General features: G+C 46.3%; 1 protein-coding gene across 1 annotated transcript in view; it reads right to left on the bottom strand.

The window, feature by feature from the left end:
• Positions 1–12,285, bottom strand: part of JARID2 (jumonji and AT-rich interaction domain containing 2) — a 351,911-nt gene that overhangs the window by 211,044 nt on the left and 128,582 nt on the right. The window lies entirely within an intron of this gene.

The raw sequence follows: 12,285 nt of genomic DNA, 5'->3' as shown, positions 1-12,285 counted from the left end.
TTGTGAGGGGGGGGGGGGGTGAATCGAGATCGCGATTTTTTAACGATTAATCATGCAGCTCTACTCAGTCTGGAGCCCAGATTTTTTTGAGTTTGGGATGATATTTGCAAATGTTTGACTTTTTTTGGATCATTCATCATGAAAAATATTGATAACATTTATGATAAACAAGCTGTGGACACTGGGCTTGTTACAAATACCCAAAAAAACTTCAGTACACAGGGCATGTGTAATACACCTTGTAATTCTTCCCTACCACTGTCCATGTCCTGGCACTTGCCAGCAATTCCCAGCTGTCAAAATGACAGTTGAGAGTTGCTGTGTAAATACAGTAGCTGTAATAGCTGCTACTGTCAGTGGCTGAATAGAGAGATACAAAGCGATAGTTACGTTTGTACGATACCTACTGTATTCTGTTTAATTAATCTGCAGATCAAAGGTATGAACTTTCTAAATTGATAAAAATGTTAGTTAAATCTACTTGACAAATAAATTAAAAAATTGTTTATAATTTGTTCCTGTTTAACCCCTTTTTAACTCTTGGTTCACCCTAATCAGTGCTTGTTAAAGTGGTTGTAAACCCACTTTGTTGACATTTACCTATAAGTAAGCCTATATTAAGGTTTACCTATAGGTGCTATAAATATCTCCGAAACATGCACCGTTTAGGAGCTATTTACAGTGCATGCAGCCGATGACATCATCGGCGCATGTGCTCTGAAGGAACGGCCACCCGTGCCGTTCCTTCAGAGTCCAGTGCCGTGAATGGCGGCTCCTGCGCACATGCGCAGGAGTGATGTAATCGTGCCTCCAGCCAATCAGATGGCCGGAGGACGCGAACAAGGAAGCAGGGTGGCCGGACATGTCGGCCGCCCTGTCGCTGAGCGTGCGGCACTGCGAGGGCTTCGTTTTAAGGTAAGTATTTCATAATGAGCTAGTATGTTATGCCTTTGTCTTTACAGGTTTTTTTTTTCTCTTTTTTTTTAGGGTTTACTTCCTCTTTAACATCTCCTTTTTCCCTTAAAAATAAAGATTTTACTTCTAACAATGATGTGACGGAGCAGGTGGTGAGGTGAAATCTTCAGTGGGGCCTTAAGCAGCAACAAAACCCTTCCCTACTTCTTCCAAAAAAATGTTGTCTAGAGTTACACTTACTATAATAGGATTAAACTCATGAAATACTAATATCTCTCTAAAGCAGAAACCTAGAGGTCCTGAACAATCTTCAGATACAGTATTTACAGGAACCCTATAACTCGGTAACCCTATTATCAAAATCTCCGCAAGAACTTCCTGAAGCTGAAATTGGCATGGCCCTTTGTGTTTCCCTGTTTGCCTATAAACGGTGTTAAAAATGCCTAAATTATCAAAATTCGTCCATAGGGATCAGGAGGCTGCTTTAAAATCAAAATGTTCACAATACAGTATTCTGGGGTGTTTTTGGCTAGAGGACTCAACTATTGAGTCTCGAAAAGGATGAAACGTATCTGAGGAGCTCTTTACAGGTGGAGAACAGGAGCTGAATGCATATTTTACTAATTTTAATCACATTCATGTAACAGGGTGTCTTTATGCAGACGGCTGCCATTTTGTTGAAGTCCACTAGAGCCTGAAAAGTGCATCCTCTCTGTCTTGCACCAGTTTATTCACATACTGATCTGACTAATGCAGGTTTGGGGGGGGGGGGGGGGGGGTATTCAAGTAGTAATATTTTAATAGTTTTGAGCTACATATGCGTTGTCACATTGTTACATAATCGGCCATCTTACACACACACACACACATTACAAAGCTAGGTACACTTTTTTGTAATTAGGATCCCTCCCGAGCAATGCCATGCAACACTCAGTGTATGCATGTAGACCCATTGTTGGGTCAGCAGCACTAATACGAAAAAGGTAAAAATAAATATTTTATTTTGATAAAGCAGTGTGTATCATAAATAGTTGCCATAATCAAAATCAAATTAATTCAGCTTGACCTTATTCACATGGTACAATAAAAACAGCTGCTTGAGCCACAGTTTTTCCACCCACCAACTGTCCACCTAAAAGATAGCATACTGATGCTCAGGGTTGTCCACATGCCGCAGCAAAAATTTTACCCTCTCTGTGTTAAGCAGGGAGTACTACCACAAAACGTGACCCATTCAGGTAAATGGGGCCACACCAGAACCAGAAGTGAAATGCTCATGGTTGCAGAGTGGCATTTGCATACAAAATTCCCATTCAGCTGTCAGAAGAAAAAAAAAAATGGGGGAGCGGGGGGGTGACAGTATTTCCTTCTAAATGCTTAGCAGTCTCTGATCTACAGCACTCTTAAAAGTGATTCATCCTAGTTCGGTTTACAGCAAGGGCTCCTGCTGGCTGTGTGAATGAGCCCTTAGTGCACATGTGTCAAACACAAGGCCCGCGGGCTGAATGCGGCCCTTGCACCTCTCCTGCAGCTGCTGCACCTCCCTCATCTCTACTTGTCTCAGCTGCAGAGAGAACAAAACTCCTCTGCCAGATCCCGTGCAGCCAGAGAGAGGCTCGTCTCTACCACCACCACCCCCTCATATCAGCAGTTGGCAGTAGAGAGGATGACAACTTCTACAGATCCTATACCTCTCTGTGCAGCGGAAACACCCCCTTGTCTCTGCCTCCACTGGTCTCGGAATTCTGCAGACTCCAGCAGCTGACTCCAGCCCTCCTCTGGTCCACCTCCAGACCCTGCAGTTTCTGCTTCCCAGCTTCGGCTCTGGCTTCTTACCAGCAGCAGCACATGGTAAGGGGGATGCACTGGTTTAAGTAAGGGAGGGTGGGGGCATTTGACTTCTGATGGTGGTGAGCTACAGATAGAACCGGCTATCTGAGGGCGATGCTAATGCTGATGTGGCCCTCGATGAAATTGAGTTTAACACCCCTACCTTAGGGTATACATCTACTGGAGGAAAAATGCATTCAATATGAACCATAAACTTTGATTTTCCAGATTGTAGAACACTGCAGATTTTTCTTTAAATTAATAAAGATAATCATGACAACTACAACAGACAAAATGTAGAGCATAAGGATGCCCTTTGATCACTGTGATAAAATTGACTATGTGTATATTCATATATAACTGTAGGAGTTAATTGATGTCAAGCCTCTGGTGAGCAAAGCATTACTAATTATACTGTTTGATGGGCATTTCTCTCAACAGGAGATATTCACTTCAAGCTCCTTAATTACTAGAAAGTATGCTTATATAAACAAGTATTCACTACAGCTACTTTTCATACAGAATAAATGTGTTTCCTGTTAAAAGAAGTGTTAAGCGCCGGTTCACACTACCGCGACGCTACTTCCCGGGGTGACCTCCGAGATCGCGGTGCGAGCAGCGCGCCGCGACCTCGGAGCGGCCGCCACGGACTTCATAACATTGAAGTCTATGGCGGTCGCCTCCTGGTCGCCCCAAAGAAGCTCCGGACCCTTTTTCTAGGTCGGAGCGACTTGTGTCGCTCCTATTAGAACGGGTCCGCAGCTTCCCTATGGGAGGCGACCTGCGGCGACCTGTGAGGACCCAGCCAAACCTTTGCAAAGACTGTCAGGAAGGACAAAAAGACTCCTATCTTCTGAAGGACTCAGTAACCATCAGATAAACTGTTAATCGCCCAAATCGCCCGAACCACATCCAGAGAGTGCAAGGCAACCTCTTTGTGATGTTTAGGCTTAGGACATAAGGAAGGCAACACAATGTCTTCATTCAGGTGAAAATCCGACACCACCTTAGGAAGAAAAGACGGATTAGGACGCAGGACCACTTTATCCCTGTGGACCACCAAATAAGGCGGACAGGACAGCGCCGCCAACTCAGACTCTGCGGGCAGAAGTGACAGCCACTAGGAAGGCAACCTTCTGTGACAAAGAAAGCAGAGAAATCTCCCTAATATTCTCAAATGGAAGCTTTTAAAGAACAGAGAAAACCAGATTAAGATCCCACTGAGGCAACGAGGATCTTCTTGGAGAGTCCAGGTGATGCACCCCCTGAATGAAGGTGCGAATCACAGGCCAGAACACTAGCTATTGAAAAAGAATGAGGGTGCAGCTGCAGCAATTCACAAAATGAAATGAACAATTTTCACGTGAGATGATAGATCTTCCTAGAGGTCGATTTCCTGGCCTTCAAAAGGGTAGAAATCACCGAAGCAGAGAGACCTCTATCCCTCAACACCTTGCTTTCAACAGCCAAGCCATTAAAGCCAGTGACTGTAAATCAGGATGGAAGATCAGTCCTTGAGATAGAAGATCTTCTCGCAGAGGAAGACGCCATGGAGGATCCACAACCATTTTTTACCAGTTCTGCGTACCGAGACTGCCGAGGCCAGTCTAGTGCCAACAGAACAACCGGAATTCCTTCCATCGTCACCCGGTGAGGAAACCTTGGCAGGAGAACTAGTGGAGGGAAGGAATATATCAGGCGATACTGACTCCAAGGAGCCACCAGAGCGTCTGTGGCGTCAGCCAGAGGATCCTGAGATCTGGCCACAAACCTCTGAACTTTCCTGTTGAGGTGAGAGGCAAACAGATCAACCTCCGAAGTCCCTCACCAAGCACACAGGAGATGCAGGGACCACTCCCCCTGATCCAACACCTGACTCCTCAGGTAATCCGCTTGCAATTCTCCACACCCGGGATGTGGACCGCAGTAAGAGCCGGAACATTGTGTTCCGCCCAAACCAGAATCTCGGCCACCTCCTTTGCCCCAAGGGCACTCCTGGTTACCCCATGATGATTGATGTAAGCCACGGCTGTGGCATTGTCCGTCTGAACCCGAAACGGAGAGCCATGTAGCCGACTTGTCCAGTGAAGCAGGCAGAGCTCCAGGATATTGATCGGCAAGGAAGACTCTTCTGTTGTCCAAGTTCCCTGGACACAGAGCTTCCCCAGCACTCCACCCCAGTCTGACAGGCTGGCATCCGTGGTGACCACAGTCCAAAACACCAGCAGGAAGGACTTGCCTTGGCATAGTACAGGTGATTGGAATCACCAGGAGAATGTCGACTTCCTTGAACACTAGCCAGCAAGTGAGTAAAGATAAAAGAAAACATTCTGAAAAGAATAAAAAACCGAGACTGAAGTCCCAGCACAAAACCTAGGTCCTACTCCTGCTCTAAGCAGAAACAAACTGATGCGCTGAATAGTGCAGTGGGGGATTTATGTCTAGGGGACAGCCCCCTGGGCATGTGTATTCAAATTTTAACTTCCTAGACTACTCCTGATAGGAGGAGCATAAACCCACTTAGCTCATGGAGATGAGGCTGTGTCTGTCGACGAACGATGGAGAAAGCTAGAGTAATTACCTGACAACTCCTTTTCCAGGAATCCTCCAGGACGGTCACATGAGAGAGAGAGAGAGAGATAGGCTCCACCTCCTACAGGAAACACAAGAACACAAGTTTAAAACAAGCCGCCCTAGGCTGCCCCTTCAGTTGTATAAAGATTGCCTTGTTGTCAAACACGAATGTGCTGATATATGGACTTAGTATCTTACATCAATAAGGGTGGGGGTCTACCTTCCTGGAGGATTCCTGGAAAAGGAGTTATCAGGTAATAACTCTAGCTTTCCCCAGTCATCCTCCAGGATGGTCACATGAGACCCCAAAGATTCGTACCTAGGGTGGGACTACCGCCTGCAGGACCTTTCGACCAAAGGTTAGATCTTGGGCGGAGACCAAGTCGATCCTATAGTGTCTCACAAAAGTGGAATCACTGGATCAGAGAGCTGCCCGGCAGATCTGCTCGATAGAAACCCCAGCTCTCTCTGCCCAGGACGTGGCTATGGAGCGTGTGGAGTGAGCCTTCATGTTTGTTGGTCTGGCTAATTCATGGCTGTCGTAGGCTGCTTTGATTGTATTTCTAATCCATCTTGCGATGGAGCTTTTAGAAGCGTTTTTTCCTTTATGGATACCTCCGAATAGTACAAACAGATTTGAGACTTTTCTAAATTGTCTGGTGTCCTCCAGATAAGTCAGGGTGCACCTTCTGACGTCCAGGGTTGCAAATTTTTCTTCTCCCTGGTTTGCTGGATTTTGTCAGAAGGATGGCAAGACAATTTCTTGCGTACAAGTCTAAAGGGGACTTTGGGGAGGAATAGTGGGTCCGTCTTCAGTATTAGTTTATCTGGAAAGACCATGAGAAGAGGTTCTTTTATGGAAAAGGCTTGAAATTCACTGACCCTTCTGGCGGACGTGATTGTCACCAGGAAAGCCGTCTTCAGCGTTAGATTTTTTAGAGAAGCTTCCGCGATTGGCTCGAATGGTGCTTGGGTTAGTGCTCTGAGCACCAGGGAGAGATCCCAGGGATCCACATTTATGGCTTCTGATGGGTGTGTTTTGGAAATTGATTTGAAGAAGCGTTTAATTAGAGGGTTTACGCTGAGTTGGGTGTCCAGAAAAACCGAGAGAGCTGCCGTATGCACTTTTAGGGTGTGTACTACAAGTCCTGCTTCGGCTCCGTCTAGTAGGAATTCTAGTACTGTGCCAACCTCTTGTAGGTCTTTGTTTTTCAGGCGCATGTTATTGGCGTATTTATTACAAATCTTTCCATAGATTTTTTGTGTGACCGGTTTTCTGCTTTTCAGTAGAGTTTCTACCACCCTTGGGGTTAGTCCCTTTCTCCGTAGAATGCCCCTTTCAATAGCCACGCTGTCAACTTTAGGGTTTGGAGTTTGGGGTGGTGGGCTCCTAACTGAAAAAGAAGGTCTTCTTGTATTGGCAGAGTCCAGGGTTTTTCCTCTGTAATTTTCCCAGGGCCGAGAACCAGGATCTTTTTGGCCAGTAGCGCGCCACCAGGATTACTCTCACCCTTTCTGTCCGGATCTTCAGAGTGTTTTGGGGATTAGCTGTATGGGCGGGAAAGCGTACCCCAGCCTGAATGACCATGGGAAGCCTAGTGAGTCCACTCCTAGGGAGTCTTTTTTTCCCTTTTTAGAGAGAAGTATTGCTTTGTCTTCCTGTTGCTTGCTGAGGCGAAGAGATCCATCTCTGGGACTCCACACCTTTTGGTGATTCGGGAAAAAATCCTCCCGTTCAACTCCCACTCTGTTGGGTCTAGTTGTTTCCGGCTCAGTATGTCCGCCAGTATGTTGAGTGAACCCTTTATATGTATTGCTGATATCAAATGGAGGTGCGTTTCTGCCCAAGAGAGGAGCGTATGTGCTGTCTTCATTAGGGTTTTTGACCTTGTGCCCCCTTGGCGGTTGATGAATGCCACTGTCGTTGCATTGTCCGACATGATCAGGACATGTTTTCTCGTTACCATCTCCTGAAACGCCTGAAGGGCCTTCCATACCGCCGACAACTCTCTCAGGTTGGATGATGCTCTCATTAGCAGGGGGTCCCAGAACCCTTGTCTGGCTTGCTGCCCTATATGTGCCCCCCATCCGGCTGCACTTGCGTCCGTGGTGACCCGAACTTGTGTCACAGCCTGCCCCTTCCTAGGGTGTTTTTCCCTGTCCACCAGGTCAGTGTTTCCCTGACCATTCTTGGGATTAAGAAGACTTCTTCCAGAGAGTCTTTAATTTTTGTCCCAATCTTGCAGCAGATGGTGTTGTAGGGCTCTCATATGTAGTTGGCTCCACTGGACTGCCGGAATTGCTGCAGCCATGAGCCATAGGAGTGACATGACTTCTCTCCTTGTCCCCTGTTTCTCGGTTACTAGTTGGTTTGGTTTGTTGCACAGCTTTGTTATTTTTTCCTCTGGGAGGAGGATTTTCTGTTCTATGGTGTTTATGATGTAGCCGAGGAACGTGGTCACTTGGGCAGGGATTCTGCTTCTGGGATGTCTTCGGTTATATAGATTGCTTGTAGCAATTCTTCTGTTTCCTCCGCTGGGAAGAGGTGTTTAGGGATCTTTTGGGGTTCCATCGTTCCCGGGGCGTCGTTCGAATCGGAACTGGTTTTATATAGCAGTTCCCCTTCTGATTCTGAATCAGAGTCTGAGGAGCCTGGTTGGGGCACCGGTTTGGGTTTCCTCTTAGGTTTAGGGGTTTTACCCCGTGATGAAGTGAAGGGCTGGCCCTTTCCTTTCATGGCATTGATTGTTGATTGCAGGGACTACAGTGTGGATGTCATTTATTTTTTAAACTCCGTGAAGTCCTCTGCTAATGGTTTTGTTTCTTCAGCGACTATCTTTTTAATGCATTTGCTGCATAAAAGTTTGTCGCTTTTGGCCGGAAGCTTTGTACCCGCATGTGCGGCAATATTTCCTCTTTTTTGGTTTATCCATCCCCTCCGTCTGTTCCTGACTTTTGGTCTGCAAGAGAGAAATTCAAGGATCGCAAGTGGAAAAAAAAGGCAAGAAAGAAGAAGCAGGTGGGAGCGGGGGGAGGGGAGGGGGGGGGGGAGAGAAAAAAAAAACAAAAAGAATTGCAGAGGTAAGTGGTTTGGTCTTTCCTGTGAGTCTCCCCTCCCCCCCTTGGTATAGTCTGCCCCTGTCTCACTTACCGAGTGAGAGCTGGGGCTAGGCTCCGCAGCCTCTGGCAGTCTGGTACGGTCCTCCGCCATTGTGCCGCCTGGAGGGGTATCACTGTGATGAAAGCCGCTGATGTATAGCCTGGGCCTTGTTTTATATTTGAATTTCTCGCCAAAATTGCGTCTAGGGCCCGTCCCCTTGAAGTAAGGGTGTCCACCCTATTCTTTTAATGCACTTGCAATTTTCCAAGATGGCCGCCGGGTCACTTCCTGTGCTGGCGCCATCTTGCTGACATCACATCCGGTCCCGATGTCCGTGTTTGAGAGGACGCCGCGGGAGCAGGAGACACGGCTGCAGCGTTATGCGGGGAAATGGAGCCAGGACCTGCTGCTGCCATCTCCCACGTGAGCCCGACCGGAGGCTGAGGAGGTGACCACCGAACTGGGGGGGATACCACCTGGCGTCCCAGTAAGTACCTCCAGGGCTCTGCTCCCATCCCCCACTTAGCCTAAAGCGGGGATGGGAGGTACTAGGGAAAAACCCCTCTTTGGAAACCCCCCTCAGTTCCCCTGCCCGAGTCTTACCGGTCCTGCAGGGGAGGGTGTTTGGGTTTCCAGGCTGGTGGGGGGCTGCTTCCAGGGCCCCCCTCTGTCCCCCTTTGCCCTGTTACCTGAGACTGACGGCCTCGCCAGTCATGATTCAGGGGGGGCGCAGGGGGTACCCAGGGACGCCTGCCCTGGGTAATAAAAAACCTGTTTCCAGGCCTAAAAAAAACAAACTGGGGAGTTATCCCCTGGTGCTATGTTTGCAGGACGCAGGAAACACAAGAAATGAAGGGGCAGCCTAGGGCGGCTTATTTTAAATTTGTGTGCTTGTGTTTCCTGCAGGAGGTGGAGCCTATCTCTCTCATGTGACCGTCCTGAAGGATGACTGGGGAAAATACATTTTACTGAATTAAAAAAAAACGTTAACCCAATTTTTTTTGTATATTGTGAAGATGATGTCACACCGAGTAAATAGATGTCTAACATGTTACGGTTTAAAAATGCACAAACTACGGTACCTAAAAATCTCCATAGGCGACGCTTTAAACATTTTTAACAATTACCAGTTTAGAGTTGTAGAGGAGGTCTTTTTCTAGAATTATTGCTCTCGCTCTGGCGATTACGGCGATACCTCACGTGTGATTTAAACACCTTTTTAATTTGCAAGTGCGACTTGCGTTTTGTTTTGTGCGCAAGCTCACGGGGATGGGGGCGCTTTAACCCCTTAGCGCGGACGGGACGCAAATATGCTGCCTCGGCTTTAAGGGGTTGTACCAGGGTGATGCCTGCAGCTAGAGGCATCATCCCAGTACCGTTGTTTAGAGCCGACAGTCAGTTTTCTTGTAATAACAACCGATGCGGCTGGTTGGAGTCCCGAACAATGCCGAATTCGGCTGTCATCGGGTCTCCGATGTAAAAACCCGGATGCAATGTCAAGCCCTAAAGGCGCCAGATTAAAAAAAAAAAAAAATGAAAGCATTCAAAACAGCCAAATTTGGCGTTTTGAGTTCTTTTAAAGTGCAGAGGAGGGGTCACATTTATTGCTGTCACAACAGTAATAGGCAGTGACAGGTACTCTTTCTGGAGGGATCTGGGACCCCAGACCCATCCACTGCACTTCAAAGTATTCAAAAAGCCGAAATCTGCATTTTTGAATACTGTCAGTTTTTTTTTTTTTTTTAAACGGCACCATTGGCAGCCAAGTAAACCGGAAGGGACGTTGCTTCAGGGTTACAAGATCGGAGACCCGATCGAAGCCGAATCAGGCTTTGTTTGGGACTCCAAAAAGCCGGCGGACATGTCGGCTGGTTGCTCGGGTCTCCCGATGGGATGGGCAGAGCCCCGGGAAAACCTCTTCAAGCCGACATACAGGTACATCGGTTTGCAGGAAGTGGTTAAACCAATTACCTGATCTGCAGGATTCTTTTACTTGCAGTATATTAAAAATCGAATAGAAGGTTGCAATTTATTTGTGTTTTCTTTAATTGTTCTTGAAGAATAACTGCCAGAAGTTTAAGCACACTGGGGTAGATTTACTAAAGAAAAATAGACTGCACCTTACAAGTGCTGTAGTACTCTGCAAGTGCAGTTGCATTTATTTTCCCCAGAGCTTAGTAAATGAGCGAGAGCTCTGTTGATTTCCATCATCTAATCATATGCAAGCAAAAATGCTGCTTTTTTTTTTATTCTCTTTGCGCCTGATTGGGTATTCTTACAAAAGTGATGTTTTACCATAACTATGGGGGGATGAGTTGATAAAGAAAGTCAAGAAAATGTAAACTTAATCTTAAGCCTCGTACACACAAATATTTTTTTTTTTATTGAATAAAAACTGACAGCTCCGGTTGGAGGCACTGTAATAACGATACAAAGTTAGTACGGTGATCTCCCCTGCTGAGCTGGTTTGTTCTGACAGGGGAACGGCCCGCTGTAGGAACACTCTGATCATCGCACTCAGCCATTGGCTAAGAGCGCTGATCGTGAGCTGGTCGGCTGCTGGTTTTTCAGCTTGCTTGGCTGGCTTCTGTCGGACCAGCTGACATACACACACGGGCCGAATGTGAGCCAGTTTTTATTGAACCCGCTGATGTCTGCCCACATTCGGCCCTTGTGTACCAGGCATTAGTGTTGTTTCTTTCACAGCTCTCACCTGAGCTGTAACCTTCCTGCTCTGCCTTATTTCTCAGAAACCACAAGCATAAAGAGCAGACGTCTATCAAAAGCTATATCTCATCTTGTGCTATTTGCAGTGCTCTGTTTTTTAAGTACTATAATTTAACACACATTTTGCTATCAATTCTTTAAAACATTTTCCCTCATAGTTATTATAGCTCTGCAATGGCTTGTGATTGCTTTGTTATTAGTCCTTGTTCCCACTTCTGTGGCAGAATAAATGTCAGGATCTGACAACTACATTAAAGTGTTTGTAACCCTAAAAAAAACTATATCTATATCCTGTTCCTTAGTTTTAAAGCATGTTAAACAGCACAGTGCTTGTGCTATGTAATTTGTCCCTTTGTTTAATGTAATATACCTGGCTGATCCTGCCTGTTCCTGTGTCCTCCCTGACTCTGCTGACCACTATAATCATGGCTCCTGATCCATGATACAGTTGTCAGCTTGCGTACCTTCGTCATCACGCTCTCTATTCTCTGCTGTCTCTCCCTCCCTCCCTGTCAGTTCCGATGCCTGTGTGTGAGAGCGATCCCCCTCCTTGTCCCTCCCCTCCTACTGTTCTTCCCTGTCACTTGAAATACCTTTTAAAAGTAGCTTGTATCACCTCTGTTTTATCAGGATCTAAACTACTAGATTTTCTAAATGCCTTATCTCACAGTGGTCACATGACCTTCCTCTGCTGGCTGGCTGTCAGAGGGTTATCTCAGCCCCCCCCCCCCCCCCTTGCATTCCTTACATGGGGATGATTGAGCAGAGAAATGTCACTGACAGCAAGCCATTGCTGTGAGATAAGGTATTTACAATATGAATTTTTATAAAAGGGACACATATTGCTGTACATCTTGATTAAACAGAGGGGGTGGCAGTGTTTTATCATCCTGACTTTACAACCATTTAAATATTAACCTACATAATCTGCAACCATAACATACTGTCAGCACACTACTTGAGCAGAATTAAGGCAGCTCACGTGCTGTATTATAGGGTGCTTGTGCTGTGGGAAGCCTGCCCATTCTTAAGTTAACCTTACACCAGTAAAATTTAGTTTGAAAATGTTAGTTTTTGGACTGTTTGTGCAATTTTCTAAAAGCAGTGTTTCTGACTATAGTAATGAGAAAACTTGAAAT

The sequence above is a fragment of the Pelophylax lessonae genome (assembly GCF_965119305.1).
Source record: "Pelophylax lessonae genome assembly, chromosome: 5".
Taxonomy (NCBI): domain Eukaryota; kingdom Metazoa; phylum Chordata; class Amphibia; order Anura; family Ranidae; genus Pelophylax; species Pelophylax lessonae.
This window is presented reverse-complemented; position numbering and strand designations above follow the sequence as displayed.